Source organism: Muntiacus reevesi, chromosome 13 (assembly GCF_963930625.1).
Source record: "Muntiacus reevesi chromosome 13, mMunRee1.1, whole genome shotgun sequence".
Lineage (NCBI taxonomy): Eukaryota > Metazoa > Chordata > Mammalia > Artiodactyla > Cervidae > Muntiacus > Muntiacus reevesi.
The window spans coordinates 28,686,455-28,700,699 of record NC_089261.1 but is presented as its reverse complement, the minus strand read 5'-3'; the positions used below and the strand labels follow the sequence as shown (position 1 = coordinate 28,700,699).

At 45.3% G+C, this 14,245-nt stretch overlaps 2 protein-coding genes across 6 annotated transcripts in view; one reads left to right on the top strand and one right to left on the bottom strand.

Annotated features, from left to right (window-relative positions):
• Positions 1 to 14,245, bottom strand: part of FBRSL1 (fibrosin like 1) — a 412,476-nt gene that overhangs the window by 117,399 nt on the left and 280,832 nt on the right. The window lies entirely within an intron of this gene.
• Positions 10,293 to 14,245, top strand: part of GOLGA3 (golgin A3) — a 44,608-nt gene continuing 40,655 nt past the window's right edge. For 2 of the 5 annotated variants that reach the window (XM_065904096.1, XM_065904091.1), the window contains exon 1: positions 10,317 to 10,610. The gene's annotated coding sequence lies outside the window, so the exon portion shown is untranslated. The other 3 variants (XM_065904095.1, XM_065904092.1, XM_065904093.1) reach the window with 3 other exon arrangements.

Sequence of the window (14,245 nt, the reverse complement as noted above, 5' to 3'; positions counted from 1 at the left end):
ATTTGTAGTTTCAGCAGAAGTAAGTCGAAGGCCCAGTCTGGCCTGCGTGGCTGTGTCTACTCATTCCCACCCTTTCCTGGCCCCTCTGTGAGATGAAGCCATGCAGAACTCACTGTGAGGGGTATTGAGGAGCGAGGCCAAGGCCAAGCTGGCGATTGCCCAGCCTCCCAGCCAAGCCACCCAGCACTTGCTCGGCTGTGCCACCTGCTGGCTCATTTCTCTGTCTCAAGTGGACATCCTTTCCATCCTGTCCATCGGGACGTGAGCAAATAGAATGCAACAGAGACGAGCTGTGCGCGTTCCCTCCCACTCTCAGCTGCCACCCCAGGCCCCGGAGAACCTGGAAGGAGGCCCAGCCCCACGGATCACTGGCTGAAAGTCCTGACCTGCAGATGAGCCACCCAGCCAGCAACCAGGAAACAAATGTCACCGTCCCAGGAATGACTCCAACCAGTAACTTAGATACAACTGTCGTAAAAACTGTATAAACTTGGAACTCCCCAATTATAATTAAAGGTAATGAGCACTCAGGACTCAGCCCTTCTTGATGAAGCTTGCATCTGACTGCTCCTCCGCTCCCACAGGCGTCTACCTGTCTGGACTTACAGGTTCTCTGCAGTGCTGCCTTTGGTTTGGTCTGTGGACCTCACCTTTGGCAGCTTGACACCCGCCACACTATGAATATTCACAACATGGAAACTGATAAATGCTGCAAATAGGGTCATTTTTTTTTTCTTTTTCTGGAGAGGAGGTTGTTAAACACTGTTTCTCTGACATTGAAACAAAGAAGGTTGCATTTGGGCTTAATGTCTTTGACTATGAGAAACATGCCCTTGCAAAGCCCCCGCCCCTCCTTGAGCAACCCGCCCTTCCCACTCACCCCACCCCAGGGCCTCCCGAAGCTCCACTCAAAGCTGGGCCCTCGCCTGCTTCTGCAGTCGTGGCCAGGCCTCTGCCCCACTCTGGGCTCACCTCAGACCTGCTCCTGGAGGGCGCCTCCCAACCAGCCTTCTAGCACCAGACTGGCTTTCTTCCTGGTGCTGACCAATCATTTGAAAGGACACATATCCTGACTGTTTTTCTCCCCTTCAGAATTCCAGAACAGGGCCCCTCCTGGCTTGCTCACTGGCAGAAATGTCTGACAATCACTGGCTGACTGGTCCTCGCAAAGACCCTGCTGAGACACCCCTCGGCTGGGTCTCTTCCCCGAGGCACAGGCGATGGCTCTTTCCCCTGTCTCTGTCGAGTGAATGCGTCCTCTTCTTTTGTTTTCTGCATGTTTTCTTCTGAAGATGGTGAGCCTGGAACACACCCTTATCTTTGGTGCTCCTGTGCCCACATGGAGCAGCCTGGCATGAAAGTGTGGGAAGCCGGTTTTGTGCTGACGGGACCTTCTCCAGGTTATCTTCCTGTCCCGAGGACTGAACCCGGGTCTCCTCCATTGTATGCACATTCTTTATAGGATGTGGGGTTTGCCAAAAAAAAAAAAAAATCTGATTTTATAAAACCCTGTGGTGCTTGATGTCTGAGGACAAAGGGTTGTGACCTGAACTGTGTGTGTCCCTTCCCAAATTCACATGTTGAAGCTCTGACCCAGAGGACCTCAGAATGTGACTGTGTGTGGAAACAGGGCCTTTAAGTGGTGATTGAGGTAAAAGGAGGCTGTATGCGTGGACCCCAACCCAGTGGACTGGTGTCCTTATAAGAGGAGGAGATGAGGACCCAGGCACACAGGGATGACCATGTGAGGGCATGGGGAGGAGACAGCTGTCTGCATGCCAAGGAGAGAGGCCTCAGGGGGAACTAGCCCTGTGATACCTTGCCTCCAGAACTGCGGGACTGTAAATGTTTGTTGCTTCAGCCTCCTCACCTGAGTGCTACGCAAGCTCCAGAACCAGCACACAGAACCACTACTGAGAGCAACCCCCGTCACAGCACAGCATACAGCCATGTAACCCCTGGTCCCATTTTGTTGTTGTTTAGTCTAAGTCATGTCTGACTCCTTTGTGACCCCTCCTTTCTAAATGCAAAATGTAAGTGGAACATTTGGGTAATTTCCAGAAACTCAGACCTGTGCCTCATGAGCATCCCCACGGTACCATGGGTGACCTCCTCTCTGAGAAGACCACGGTGCCTTTGCTGCCCCCCTTCCCCACGCTTTAATAGAGACAGGCTAGCCTTACTAGTGAAATCTCTTTCTTAGAATAAAGTGATCTCTTCCACACAGATTATGCTCAAATACAAACCAAGATTTTTATTCTACAGAATCACTCTCTCAGGGGCGGCTGCCTTTACCTGAGTCCTCATGATGACTCCTGAACCAATTCCTTTAATTTGAATCTCAAATGGCTGTTTGGGATCACAGTCTCCGCAAACAGCATCAATCCATGAAACTGACTTATGCGATCACTTTCCTCATGGTTTCAAAGCAGAGGCCGATCTACTCCTATGGGCGACCGCACGTGGTGACGTGAATGTCAACATGAACAGCCTCTAAAGACCCCGTGGGAAACTCCCAGGGAGAGCTCTAGCCATCGCATCACCACAGGTAGATCCAGGTGCATGGCAACAAGCACATGGCTGTGACTTGGGAAATGGTTCTCAGTGACCACAGCCACGGATTCGTAAAGCCCTCAGCCCTGAACATGTGGGCTGGGGACATGGAGGTGGAGTGTCAGACATAAATTAGCAACTAAACAACAACATTTTATATACTATTAACAGCCTGTGGCAGGCTGAATAATGCTCTCTGCCCTTGTACCCAAAGAAGTCCATGTCCTGACCCCTGGAATCTGTGAATGTCACCTTATCTAGCAAAAGGGATTTGCAGGAGGTAAAAACCATCCTGGACTGTTCAGTGGGTCCTCAGTGAAATTGCAAGGGTCCTAATAAATGGGGGACAAGAAGGTCAGGCAGAAAAAGATGTGAGAGTACTAGAGGCTGAAGTGATGCCTTAGAAGTTGGAGGAAGGAACCACGAGCCAAGAGATGCACTAGAGACTGGAAAAGGCAAAGGAAACAGCTCCTTCGAGAGCCTGGAGAAGAAACATGGCCCGGTGACACCTGGATTTTGGACATCTGACCTCCAGAAGCATGAGAGAATGAATCCGTGATGTTTTAAGCTACTAAATTTGTGCAACTTGTTACAGTGGCCACAAGAAGCTAAGACACACCCCACCCTCTTCTCCTTTGGTTTTTAGTCTTTAGGAAGGGGCCAATGTTTTCTGTAGGAAGAGGTGAAGAATTCTCTCTCCCTTGAGCCCCCATGGATGCCTTAGCTAGTTGATCCATTGGCAGGGTGTGGCTGAGCCTGTGCTCTAGTCATGAGGGCTGCCAGTCTCAAGCTGTCCACAACCCAAGTCCACATGGCACCTGAGCCATCTCTTCTAACACCAGGCAGATGATGTCACCCCTCGCTTGAAATCTGCCAGTGACCCCACCGCAGCAACAGACCCTGTGTGGTGTGCCCTCTCTGCATCATCTCAGACCCCTCCCACTCCTTTCCTTGTAAAACTCCTCCATAGACCTGCACGTGCCTGCCTCCTTATCATGCAAGGTCAACTCAAGTGTGACTTCCTCAAGGAAACTTTTGAAGTTTGGGATCAACATATATACACCAGGGACTTCCCTGGTGGCCCAGTGGCTAAGACCACATGCTCCCAGTGCAGGGGGCTGGGTTCGATCCCTGGTCAAGGTACTACATTCCACAAGCCTCGTGAAAGATCAAAGATTCTGCCTGTCGTAACTAAGATCTGGCGCAACCAAGTAAATACATAACACACAAAAAATACACATTAGAGAAGGAAATGGCAACCCACTCTAATATTCTTGCCTGGAAAATTCCCTGGTCCGTGGAGTTGCAAAGAGTCGGACACAACTGAGCACCAAAGAAAAAAACATATACACACCAGTGATATATATAAAACAGATAAACAACAAGGACCTATGCATAGCAAAGGGAACTATATTGAGTATCTTGTAATAAGCTATAATGGAAAAGAATCTGAAAAGAATATATTAATATATATATGTATAACTGAATCATTTTGGTGTATACCTAAAACTAACACATTGTAAATTAGGTACATTTCAATTTTTTAAATTAAAAATAAAGTTAAAAAACAAAAATCCCAAGCACATGGTTCTCTTTGCTGTCCCACAATTACCCTCATGAACTTTTTTCTTACTTTCTTCATGTTTTTGAGCAACTCAGCTTAGAGGGCCTCCCTAAGCTGCTATCTAAAATAGCAGCATGCAGCTCCACCCTTCTCTTCACCCTGCCCTTTTCTCTTCTCAACTCAGTTCTTCCTGTCCTATATTTCTGTGCTCATTGTCTGGTCCTGCGACAGAATGTAAGCCCCATGACAGCAAGGATTGTGTATGGCATCTAGCACGGTATACTTGGCATATAGTAGACCACAATGAAAGAAGGAGGGAAGGATGACGCAGTGGACGCGGCAGTCTGTCCCACCCTAACACACTGCCAGTTTTGTGAGTTATCACTCTAAAGGTCTGCTCTTCTCCACACAAAGGAAACTGGATCAGAGCAGGGATCGTGTGTCTCCTGTACCCCTCATGTAAAACCCCACCTGAGAACACTGACCAGCACATTTGAGGCACTTGAATGGGTCCATCCATGGATTAATGCATCATAAAATGGTGTATATCCAGACAGTTGAATTACATAGCCATAAAAGTCGCAAAGTTCTGATACACATCAAGCATGGATGTATCTAAAAACATTATGCTAATTAAAAGAGAAGGCAGTCACAAAAGACTGCATAGTGTGTGAAACTTTTTATATGAAATATCCAGAATAGGCCAACCCATAGAGAAAGATGGTAGGTTAGTGGTTCTCAGGGGCTGGGAGAAGGAGGAACAGGCAGTGACTGCATGTATATGGATTAGAGGGATCCTTTGGGGTTTATCAGAATGTCCTGAAACAATTTGTAGTAAATCTCGTGTACTTACTAAATGTGATGCACCCAGTTTTATCTACTAAAATTTAGTGAGTATAACTGAATTTATCAATATTAAAAATCACTGAAGTGCACACAGAGTACAAACAATGTATATGGTATGTAAATAATACTTTAATAAAACTTTTATAATGTATTAGATTAGGGTTTTTTTCTTGTGTGTGGATATTCTATCAATTTAATATATAATTAGCCTCATTTGTTTCTGTTTGTTTTTAAATTCAGTGTTTGTCATACCCTAATTGCTAATTTAATTATTTCCTCAGTTTCCCCCACTGGTTGTGTCATACGTGGCTGTGGTACTACATCAAAACCAGGAAACTGGGACTTCCCTAGTGTCTCAGTGGTAAACAATCCGTCTGCCAGTGGGTTCCATCCCTGATCTGGAAGGACTCCATGTGCCACAGAGCAGCTAAGACCACGTGCTACAACTATTGAAGCCTGCGTGCCCTAGAACCCATGCTCTGCAACAGGAAAAGTCACCACAATGAGAAGCCCAAGAACCACAACTAGAGAGTGGCCTCCACTCGCCACATCCAGAGAAAAACCCATACAGCAATGAAGATCCAGCACAGCCAAAAATAAAAACTAAATTTTTTTAAAAATAGGAAACTGACATTGGTCCAGAGTGCAGGCACAGCCCTCTGTCCTTTTATCCCATGTGCAGTTTCGTGAACTCACCGCTACAGTTAAGGTGCTGAACTGCTTCATCATCATAGGGACCTCCTTCACCCTACCCCTCTAGTCACAGTCACCCCCACTATTCCTTGGCAAGCACTAATCTCTTTTCCATCTCTGTACTTTTGTCACTTCAAGAATGTTTTATGTGTGAGATCCTATCATACAATATATTCCTTTGGATATTTGTTTCCTTCCTCAGCTTAATGTTGATGAGATGCCTATGAGATTCATCCAAGTTGCTGCATGTATCAAAAAAGTCTCTGACATATGAATCTTCAAGTTGCAAACTTCCAAATATGCAAACATGTGTTCACATATCCAACCACAGAAGTTAATCCCATGTCTGGCATGTATTGTCTCGTGTTTGCATCCTCTACAAGTGGTTGTGCTCGTGTGTACTTCACCATACAGCACTGTATAGAGTACAGTAGTGCATTATCTTTATTTCAAGCCCAGGATGTCCAGAAGCAAGCATAAAAGCTATGGTAATGTAGTCAGTACTGGTAAGAAGCACCAAGCAACAACGATGGAAACAAGAGGTGAAAACAGTTGGGAGAGTGGAGCTAGGCAAAATGATGGTGGACTTCGCTCATTCTTATAACATTAATCATTTAACCACTGGCACAATTCTAAAGAACAAGGACAAGATCACAGAACAGGTGAAGTCTGCTGTGTCAACGACATCGAAAATAATATCAAAGAATCATGGAAAAATAATGGAGGAGATGGAGAAACTTCTCGGTGTGCCGGAAATGGCAAGAGGGTTTTCTTTATTTGAGGAGGTGCCGTTAGTTGTTGAGACACTGGACTCAAACATAGAACAGTGCACGAAGGTTGCAGCCACCGTTCAGAATGCAATCTAGTGCTACTGTGCCATCTATGACAAGAAAAAAAGGACTACTACCCAGACATCACTGCATCATTTTTTTTTCAAGGAGGGTAGATAGAATTGAATGAATCCTGCAAAGAACCAGAACCTGTGCTTCAGCGTCAGGTGTCACTGAAATTGCAGGTTGCCCTTCAACTCTACCTCCTCTTCCTCCTCCAGTCAGTAGCTCTTCTTGTCTGTTTACTTGATGCCAACCCCTGTCTGTCAGCCATTGTACTGTACTACTGTACTTTTAAAGGTACTTTATTGTAAAATTTTAAATATTTTCTTATTTTTTTGTGTTTGCTTTTTTATGTATTATTTGTGTAAAGAAATGAAAGTGAGAGAAAGTGAAGTTGCTCAGTCATGTCTGACTCTTTGCAACCCCATGGACTGTAGCCTGCCAGGCTCCTCCACCCATTGGATTTTCCAGGCAAGAGTACTAGAGCGGGTAGCCATTTCCTTCTCTAGGGGATCTTCCTGACCCAGGGATTGAACCCAGGTCTCCTGAATTACAGGCAGACTACCATCTGAGCCACAGAGAAAGATTATTATTTGTGTAATCAATATTATAAACCAATTACAGGACAGTACTATATGGCTGATTGTGTTAATTAGGTACCTAGCCTAACTTTGTCAAACTCACAAATAAAGTGAACTTACAAACAAAACTTGTTGTATGTAGGGGACTTACACTATACTGACAATGAACATGTGGAAAGCAAAATTTAAAACAAAATATCATTTATAACCACTCCAAAGAAAATGAAATACTTAAGTACAAACTTTGGGCTTCCCTGGTGGCTCAGATAGTAAAGAATCTGCCTGTAATTTGGGAGATCTGGGTTTGATCCCTGGGTTGGGAAGATCCCCTGGAGGAGGGCATGGCTACCCACTCCAGTATTCTTGCCTGGAGAATCCCCATGGACAGAGGAGCCTGTTGGGCTACAGTCCACGGGGTTGAAAAGAGTTGGACACGACTGAGCGACTAAGCACAACAAGGTATAAACTTTAACAAAACAAGTTTAGGACATGTACGCTGAAAATTATAAAATACTGATGAAAGAAATCAAAGATCTAAATAAAAGGAGAGACATACCATGTCCATGGGCTGAAAGACTCAACATAGTAAAGATGTCGATTCTCCACAAATTGATTTATTATAGTTTAAATGCAATTCCTGTCAAAATCCCAGGAAGGATTTTTGTAGAGACAGACAATTTTTGTAGAGATAGAGTTTCTTCTAAAATTTATATGAAAGAACATGGGCCCTAGAATAGCTAGAACAGTCACAAAAAAGTAAAGTGGGAGGAATCATCTCCCCCATATTATGGCCTGTTGTAAAGCTACCATGGTGGAGACTGTGGTATTGGTGGAGAGAGAGGCATGTCAACCAATGCAACAGGGCAGAGAACCCTGATAGAGCCAACAAGAATCCAAATGACTTTTGACAATGTGCTAAAGCAAGTTAATGGGGGAAGGATAGACTTCTCAATGAACAGTCTGAAACAATTTGATTGTTGTTGTTGTTGTTTGTTGTTCAATCACTAAGTCATGTCTGACTCTTTGCAACACCATGGACTGCAGCACGTCAGACTTTCTTGTTCTTCACTATCTTCTGGAGTTTGCTCAAATTCATGTCCACTGAGTCAGTGATACTATCTAACCGTCTCATTCTCTGTTGCCCTCTTCTCCTTTTGTCTTCAATCTTTCCCAGAATTAGGGTCCTTTCCAATAAATTGGCTCTTTATAGCAGGAGGCCAAAGCATTGGAGCTTTAGCAACAGCATCAGCCCTTCTGATGAATATTCAGGGTTGATCCCCTTTAGGATTTACAGATTTGCTCTCCTTGCAATCCAAGGGACTCTCAAGAGTCTTCTTTAGCAATACAATTTGAAAGCATCAATTCTTTGGTGCTGAGCCTTCTTTACGGTCCAACTCTCACATCCATACATAACTAGTGGAAAAGCCATAGCTTTGACTATGCGGACCTTTGTCAGCAAACTGATGGTTCTGCTTTTTGATACACTGTCTAGGTTTGTCATAGCTTTCCTTTCAAGGAACAGGGGTCTTTTAATTTCATGATTATAGTCACCATCCTCAGTGATTTCGAAGCCTCCAAAAATAAAATCTGTCACTGTTTCCACTTTTCCCCCTTCTTTTTGCCATTAAGTGATGTGAGTAGATGCTATGATCCTTGTTTTTTGAATGTTGAGTTTTAAACCAACTTTTTACTCTCCTCTTTCGTTCTCATCAAGAGGCTCTTTATTTCCTCTTCCTTTTCTGCCATTAGAGTTGTATCATCTGCGTATCTGAGGTTGTTGATATTTCTCTCATCAATCTTGATTCCAGTTTGTAATTGATCCTGCCTGGCATTTCATATGATGTACTCTTTGTGTAAGTTAAATAAACAAGGTGGCAGTATGTGGCCTTGTCATATTCCTTCCCGGTTTTGAACAGTTCATTGTTCCATGTCCCAACTGCTGATTCTTGATATGCATACAGGCTTCCTAGGAGACAGGTAAGGTTGTCTGGTATTCCCATTTCTTTAAGAATTTTCCACATTTTCTATGATCCACATAGTCAAAGGTTTTCATGCAGTCATTGAAGCAGAAATAGATGTTTTACTAGAATTCCCTTGTTTTCTCTATGATTCAACAAACATTGACAATTTGATCTCTGGTTCCTCTGCCTTTCCTAACCCAGCTTGTACATCTAGAAGCTCTCAGTTCAGATACTGCTGAAGCCTAACTTGAAAGATTTTGTTGTTGTTTTAACTTGAAAGATTTTGAGCATAACCTTACCAGCATGAGAAATGAGTGTAATTGTACAATAGTTTGAACATTCTTTGGGATTCGAATGAAAACTGACCTTTTGCAGTCCTGTGACCACTGCTGAATTTTCCATATTTGCTGACATATTGAGTGCAGCTATTTTATATCCATGGACAAAAAAAAGAAAGGAAAGAACCTTCACCTCATGCCCTATGCCAACAATTCTTTCTTTCTTTCTTCCTTTTTACTTTGACTGCTTTGGGTCTTTGTTAGGCTTCCCTGGTGGCTCAGACAGTTAAGAATCTGTCTGCCATGCAGGAGACTCAGGTTCAATCCCTGGGTCAGGAAGATCCCCTGGCAAACAGAATGGTTACCTACTCTAGTATTCTTGCCTGGAGAATTCCATGGACAGAGGAACCTAGCAGGCTACAGTCCATAGGGTAGCAAAGAGTTGGACAGAACTGAGCGAATGTTTCAGTCAATGAGTCTTTGTTGCAGCAGATGGCCTCTTCTTTGCGGTGCACAGGCTTTCTCTAGCTGCGGCAAGCAGAGCCACTCTCTAGATGTGGCTTTCAGACTTCTCTTGTTGCTGAGGGAGGGCTCAGTAGGTGTTGGGGGCGGGGAGGGAGTTGTTTCACTGCACACGTGAGATCTTAGTCCCTCAACCAGGGATGGGATCTGCTGCCCCCTACATTGCAAGGGAAGAGTCTTAACCACCGGAACTCTGGGAAAGTCCCCGAGTCTCTTGCATTTGTACCTGAAAGATAAGGACTAGCTTTGTGGAGGGTTTAGAAGAGGGACAGCCGCCAGCACCACCACCTCCACCCACATTGACCCAGGCCCACCAGGGTGCTTACGAGCAATGCAGCCAATAAGGTAGAGGCGGGGCCAGAACGACCATGCCCACACACTGATAGCTGGGGCGGAGCGGGGCGGGGGCGGAACCGGAGCTTGGCTACGCCACTTCCGCCGGATGCTTAGCTGCCCGGCTTCCTGTTGGGGTTGGTCCGGTAAGTCTGGGAGCTGCGTTTCTGAAAAGGAAAGGCGCCCCAGATTTACTTTCTGAAATCCTTATTGGACCACTTTTGAGTGGGCTCTATCCAGACCTTGAGGTTGAAGCAGTCCCCACCCGTGGGCGGCTGCGGGCTAGCAAAAAGGCACCTTCTGTCTTGCGGAACGGAGGCACTGCGTACACGCTGTTTCCGGGGGGGCCCAGATTACGTCGTTGCTCCGCGCTCCGCCCCTCTAGGGGCCACGTCTCCACCAGAGCTGCCGGGCCGGGCGTTCGCCGCGGCTTACGCACCACCGGGGTGAGGGTCGCGGGGTGGTGCCTGGGTAGGAGCGCTGGTCGCGAAAGGCGCGAGAATCCAGGGAACCGCAGCACAGTCGGGGTATGGGCTGGGAGAAGGGCGGCGGGGCCCGAGCGGACGGGGAGGCCGACCGCAACTCTGTTTTGAGCGGCAACGCCCCGCGTTAGTCTGGCTCCTCACTGTTGGTAGCCTCCGGGCCTGGAAGCTGGCTTGTGCAGCTGTTAGGGAACTGGGTTCATAAATATACATTCGAGCCCTTCTGGAGCTCTGTCTACCCGTGCCAGGGAGAGATATGTTCAGGGGTACCCGCAGCTGCTGTTGGAGCTGCTGAGAAACAGCTCTTGTCCTTTTGCAGAAGTTATGTCAAGATGACATGCGTGATATCCTGTCGGGTGGTTAGTGTGAAGCCTGGTTTAAAGAACGCGTGTGATCTCAGCGTCTCAGTCCACCTCGATTCCATCTCGATCCTGGGTGCTTAGAGGCGTTTCACCGGTGCAGTAATGCTTTTCCAGAGGTAGTGAGGCCAGGCGTTGTCACTAGTGTGCAGGTGTTGCGTGAACAGCTCCGCCTTCATTCAACAACTGTTGGTCGTGTGATGGGCAGCATTCATTGTAGGTCCTGGAATCCAGAGCTGAAATCGTGTCAGCATCCCTGCTATCACTGAGCTTACGTCGTAGTGGAGGATAAAGGAGACATTGTTGAAAGAGTATTAGTTGGTACTTGGGGTGGGTCTGTAGGAAAGCCTGTCCGCGAAGGTGACTTTTGAGCTAAGGCTTCTATGACAAGAAATTGGCCATGAAAAACGGTGGGATAAGAGTGTTTCAAGCAGAATGAACAAGTGTGAAGACCCCGAGGGAGGAGTAAGTCTGATGTTCTTCGAGAAGTATGGCAAATGTTTAATGGAAAAGGAAGAAAGTGATAAGGGACAAGGATGCAGTGTGGGGAGGGGCCAGATGATATGCAGTTTCCTAGTTCAGGGTAGATTTTATTGTCAGTGTGATTGGAAACCACTGGGACATTGTAAGCTGTTTACAGGTGACTCATGGGTTTGTTTTTTTACTTTTTAAATTGTCCTTTAAATATTGCAAACATAACTTTTTATTGGAGTGATGGCCTTCAGTTACAATGGACCTTGAATGGCAAGAAAAGGAAATAAAAATCATCTGACATTACTCAGATTCTAAAGTAGCCTTTTTTTTTAAGCCCATTGCCTTAAGCAGCAGTATAGTTTTTTAACTTTTAAGTATAGTTAACTTACAATCTTATGTTAGTTTCAGGTGTATAACATAGTAATTTGATGGTTTTTTTTTTTTTAATTTTCTTGTTTTTTTGGGTCACACCCTGAGGCATGCATGTGAGATCCCCAACCAGGGATCGAATCCATGCCTCCTGCAGTGGAAGCATGAGTCATAACCACTGGATGACCAGGGTCCTGATGTTTTTGTAGATTACACTCTACATTCCATACAAAGTTATTATAAAATACTGCCTGTATTCTCTGTGCTGTACATTGCATCCTTGTATACCTAGTGTCTCTTAATCCCCTTTATCTACTTTGCCCATCTCCCTTCTCTTCTCCTCTCTGGTGACCAGTAGTTCGTATCTCCGAGTCTCTTTCTTTTTTGTTTTATTTGTTCTGTTTTTTAGACTCCACAAGTGATAATATACAGTGTTTGACTTTTTCTGTCTGACTTCTTTCACTGAGCATAATGCTCTTCACGTGTATCTATGTTGTCACAAGTGGCAAAATTTTGTTCTTTTTTATGGCTGAGTAATATTACAGAGTGTGTGTCTGTGTGTGTGTACACCGTATCTTCTTTATCCAAGCAGTATACTTTCTTGAATGAGAGTATCTTCAGTTGACTTTTACCTGTTGATTTTGACGAGCAATAATTGAAGGAAAAGGTAACGCTAATAATAACAGCTGTCTTTTATTGAAGTCATGGGGCGTGTGCCTTGTTGCACTTAATCCTGGCACAGGTTTTTTGGTCTTTTTCTCATCATCTTACTGATGGGATCAGCGTCTAAGAGTGGTTAAGAAATCTGCCCATGATCTCACAGCTGAGTGTGGAGGACTCAGGGCCTAAAGCCAAGATGTCTGATGCCTGAGTCTATTCTTTACATTACACTGCTCTGCAGTGACATGAGGCTTTCTGGGTTTTCACTTTGGCCGTGCTCTGTTGTTTTTTGTTTGTTTGTTTGTTTGGGACGTGCTGCATGGCTTGCGGGATCTTAGTTCCCCAGCCAGGGATCAAACCTATGACCTCGGCAATGAAAGAGCAGAGTCCTAACCACTGGACCGCCGTGGAATTCCCATGCTCTGATGTTTCTAAATTGCCAGTAGGAACATCTTAAGATGGAGTAGATGGACCTGTTGATGTGATTATACCAGATCTAAGTAATCTGCTGTCTGGGGGAAGATGAAGATCACATAGTTTCCTGAGATGGTAGTTTCTCAATCTGAAGTCTCTTAATGTCAGACAGCAGTGAACCTAGAGTTACTTACTTTTTGAAGTTCTAAGTGATACCTTTGCTTATCTCTTCCCTCCGGGAAACACAGAATGCAGGTGGTCAGAAATGATACTGTGATTAGACTGATCTCTGTTTTTTTAAATCACAAAATGGAGTGCGTGTTACTAATAACAGCTTCCTTGTGATGTACTCCCAGCTGTCTAACCCTCCTTGTCCTGTTTTTGTCAGCAGTCTGAAATAATGAGGCCTGGATGACTGAGTCATGCTAAGTAAAATTCACATGAGGCTGAGGATACGTGGAGAATGCCAGTGTATTATGGATAGGGAGACATGTCCCGTCCCCAGAGACTGCTTCTGGTGTTCTGTGAATCCCGTCTCTTGTCTGGCTTCTGGCAGAGCTGCATGTGAACAGGAGCCACCTTCATAAGTTACCAGAACAAGTCACAGTCACAGGATCTCCAGGGCTGCACCACTCATCTCAAGGGGTGGGGCTGGGGGGGTGGGCAGTTAGGGCTCCTTGGGAATCAGAAGACTTCTTGTTTAGCAAGAAATCCAAATAAAGGCAAGCAAATGCACAGACTGTGCATTGGTATTAGGCTCAAACAGCCTGACACATTTCTCTCTGTCTTTGGTGTACCTTCCTCAGTGGACACAAACATCTCGGCCAGTGCTCTTTCCTGCATAGTGTCAGGGTCAGGTGTTGTCACTGCTTGCCTCAGTAACATTCCCTGTGGCTCCTTAGATGCTTCTCTGACCTGTGGCCATTTACATGCTGCTCTCCCAGTTTGTAGCTCCCAGGTGTTCTTTACCCTCCCTGAACTGTGACTCCCAACTGCGTTGAGTAGTAGAGTTATTCTATATTTGACAAAGCATTGTGGATATTCAAGGATGCAAATACTGTATCATTTTGTTTTTGAACCTTAACTTGGTTGCTAAGGGCTAGGACTTGGTGGAGGCAAGTGACTTATTGGTGGTGGAGGCAGAGACTTATTTGTCAGTAGCCTGCATTGATCACCACTCTGTGTAGGTGATGTTCGAGGGGGTAGGGGCAGACCTGGAATGGTGATTTCTGTGTCTAGGATCTTACAGGATGATGGAAGAGATAGGCACACACGCAATTGTGGAGTGATATTTACTGACTCAATGGACATGAGTTTGGGTAA